The sequence below is a fragment of the Acanthisitta chloris genome, unplaced genomic scaffold, assembly GCF_000695815.1.
Source record: "Acanthisitta chloris isolate BGI_N310 unplaced genomic scaffold, ASM69581v1 scaffold45072, whole genome shotgun sequence".
NCBI lineage: Eukaryota > Metazoa > Chordata > Aves > Passeriformes > Acanthisittidae > Acanthisitta > Acanthisitta chloris.
The window spans coordinates 5,760-9,556 of record NW_008659573.1 but is presented as its reverse complement, the minus strand read 5'-3'; the positions used below and the strand labels follow the sequence as shown (position 1 = coordinate 9,556).

Below are 3,797 nucleotides of genomic sequence, written 5' to 3'. Positions count from 1 at the left end.
CAGAGATTCCTTGTTTTAAGATCACATTCTGCAGTGATGTGTGAAAGCTAAGGGAGGCAGGAGTTAACAAAGACCTTGGATACCCAGAAAGTCTACTCTGCACACAAACTGGGGAATACAGAGAGGAGTAGGAAATGCAGCATGTTCATCTGTAGTCTCTTTAAATTAAGAGGCTCATGTTAGCTTTTTCTTTTTTTCCCCATGTAGGTATCAGTATTATTTGCAATTAAAGAAAGATATCTTGGAGGGCAACATTCCTTGCACACTGGAACAAGCAATACATCTGGCTGGTTTGGCTGTTCAGGGTAAGTAAGAAATGGTGCCAACTAGCTACTGTTGCATTAGAAACTTTGATGATGTTTTCTATTGCATGTTTTCTACTTATCACTCAAAGACCAAATTCAGCAAGTTCTGAAAGGTTTGGTCCTTAGAACTTTGTTGTATGGGCAGAGGAGAGGAACAGTGGCCCTGAACTTGGTGTTTCTGGGCAGTCCTCAGAGGTGTACCTGGGCATCTAACATGCATTTTCAGGAGCTGGATTTGAATTAGACATTGGAATTCCTTTGAGGCAAAGGCTTTAGTTGTCTGCTTACATCAACAGACCCTTCTGTTTCTGTTAATGAAGACTCTTTATTCTGACATGGTAACAAGAGGAAGAGACATCTTCATAAATAAGCAAATTTGAATGTGCAGTTCTACTTGTATTACCGCTTTTTCTCCCAAATATCCTCACACATAAGATTATTTCAAGTTAGCATGCAATTCCTGTGTTCAAATCACTCCTGAAAACACATTTCTGTGATACCTACATGAAAATCACAGCTTTAATATTTCTACCTAGGGTCAGATGGGATAGAGTACACACCAGTCCAAAGTCTGTCTGCACTGGTCATGTCTAGTGTTCTCTGCTAACAAGCTTGTTTGATATTAAATCTCTCAAAACTTTTTAACTACAACAGCTTTGTTTAGTGCATTTGTTTGTTATTATTTGTATATCATTCACAGTGAATGCCACTTCAGTAGATCTAACAGCAATTCTATGTCTGCCAAAATTGTAAGGGATTTAAAATCACGGCAAGTATATACAACCAAAAATTGTTTTGTATTTTTTTAGTGATATGTATTGGTTGTATCACAATAAAGATGATGAGTATGTTTTTTGAAAATGTGGTTACCAGTGGAGTGGGATGAATTATATTAGTGCCTTGTTTATATAGCAGTGAATCTGTTTAATCCAAGCCAGGTTTTAATGGTCTTCAACTGACAAAATCGTGCTTTGTTATTTTCATATCTTTGGACAGTGTAAATATCTCTCTGCTCAGTCAGTTGTTTATAGAAATACTTCAGCATGATCCTCTTCCCAGATGGAAAATATTTATCCTCAGTTATCACCTTCCATTTCATTGTTGTATAAGAGAGAAACTGTATGTGTTGATAACAGTGAAAAAACAACTCAGAAAAAACTCAGGCTCTAAATTAATGTGCTCTGATGACTGAAGTAGCTTATAACAGGTATATTAATTAATTTTTGCTGGTGGATGAGCAGAAGCAGCATTGGCTGCTTCAGGTGAACTAGTTTCAAGAGTGATCTATATTTGAAATAATTACAATGGGCTAACTCTAAACGTTGCTTTATCTCAAGAGCTGTGTTGGTGTAGCATGTCACAAATGCTCCCCTTTCATCATAAATAACTTGCATATTAACTCTTAATGGTTAATACAAAAATGGTTCCTAAATGTCTGTAAAACGACACTAGTATGGACAAGAATCTGTTGTAATGTAAGTAGGATCTGTTGTACGTAGGATCTGTGTACCTGGGGACTGTGTTGTTCATAAACATTACTGGTTAGTTTGTTCCATTGTTTTACTTTCATATTGTGGTTTAATAGGATGGAGATTTGACACTTGGAGATCTTGTTGCAATTAATAGGGTACTGAATCATTTTGTTACAAATGTTTGAATCCAAGAAATTTTTTTTTTTTAGCTGATTTTGGAGACTATGATCAATATGAATCTCAGGAGTTTCTACAAAGATTTGCTTTGTTTCCAGTGGTAAGTACTTACTTTAAACTGATACATTTAAATTCTTAAATTTATCAATTTTAATTTAAATATTTCTTTAAATTGTTAAGTGCAATTGATTATTAATAAGACCCCATGATCCATCTAGCTTACTGCTCCTTAGGTTGTCAAACTCAGTAAAGGTTTTCTTTGAGATTGGGGTGAGATAAATTACATAGAAATGACGATGTTGCAAGATTTTTTCAATTTTATTGTATATTAAACTGAAAAGAAAGTTGGGGTGCAGATGGGAAAGTGGGTAAAATCACTTCTAAACAATATTTGTGATTTTTGGTTTTATTTGTGTGCATATTACAGTATCTAAGCTCCAAGACTAGAGTGGAGGGTTGATTTCACTGTGTAAAGAAACTATAACCATTGAATTTTGTAGAATTGTTTTGGTTTTCATTCCATAAATGCTATCTTACCCTAAGGGTTGGCTACAAGAAGAAAAAATATTGGAAGAAGCAACACAGAAAGTTGCCTTGCTACATCAGAAGTACAGGTAACATGTCTAAAACTTTACTGCTTAATTTTTATCTTCAGTAGCTCAGAAAGTTGTGAATCTCCAAAGAGAGTTGGACTGATTTCACCTCCCACTTAAATGAGTTTTTTTCTAATACATCTGCATTAAAGTTACAAGAATTTTTGCTGAATGAAAGTGAAAAGAGAGGAGAATGTCTAGTAAAATAGATGAGAAGATTCCGCTTGAAAATTAAGAATACAGGGCACAATTAAATAGTGTGATTTCACCAGTGTAAAGTTTCTGAAACTTGTTTATATGAAGTTGTGAGCCCAGTAAGGATGTTTCTTGATAGATAACATTGGCAGGAACTGAGAGCAGTAGAAGTGTAGGGGCAGGCACTGTGCCAGAATGATTATGATTATAAGGTAGCTAAGGTACAGTAGTCCAGGACAAAGGAAAGTTAAGTTCTCTGTTGTCAGTTCATCAGTGAAAAATGTTTATGACTATGTGAGGAATCCTGAATATTTTTTTACTGTACTGTTTTAAAACAGTTTGAAAATATCAATTCCATTTGTCTTTGAAAAGCATTTGTAACAAGATTGCATGGTTAAGGTTCAGCAAAGAAAATTTAATCTGCATGATGTTAGGAAAAAGTGAAGAAAGAGAAACTGATGATTGAAATAGCATTGAGGGACATAACAATGACAGGATTTTGTGGGTAGAACTAATCTCTTTTCTGAGTTAACTGAGGCAGGTAGGTGGGTAGGTAAACACAAGTTTTTAATCCCTGTAGCTTTTAATCTACTGCAGATCTGTGAGAAAGCTGTCTATCACTTGGTCTAGTTATAAAAAATACTACTGTTACCTACAGAGCTTGTCCTCATGTTTTCAAACCATTACAGTTAAAACTCTGCCAGCATTTAGAAAATTAAACTGTCTTTCCTGAAATGTGAAGGGTCAAACTTGATATTGGCCCTAAATGTGAGTATTGCTGAAGGACAATTTCAGGTCTTGAACATATATGCCAGATTAATCATATTGATAAAGTGAGGAAATGTGGAAACAGTAATAGATTTGAAAAAGAATGTGATAATTGTCTGCAATTAGCAGAGATGATAATTTTAACTGGTCTTGGTTGCCATTTAGCCCTAGAGAAGCCTGAGAGAAAGAAGTTATTAGAATCAATGTGTAAAGGCTGAGACAAATATAACAGCCATTGGTACAGATGGAAACAGCATGATTTGATGGTTGCCTGGATGTCTTGGGGA

At 35.1% G+C, this 3,797-nt stretch overlaps 1 long non-coding RNA gene across 1 annotated transcript; it reads left to right on the top strand.

The window, feature by feature from the left end:
* Positions 1 to 205: 205 nt before the first annotated feature.
* On the top strand, positions 206 to 2,524 carry LOC103797232. Its single transcript, XR_624725.1, has 3 exons — positions 206 to 305; positions 1,987 to 2,054; positions 2,498 to 2,524. It is a non-coding gene; the product is annotated as an uncharacterized LOC103797232 (long non-coding RNA).
* The last annotated feature ends 1,273 nt before the right edge of the window (positions 2,525 to 3,797 follow it).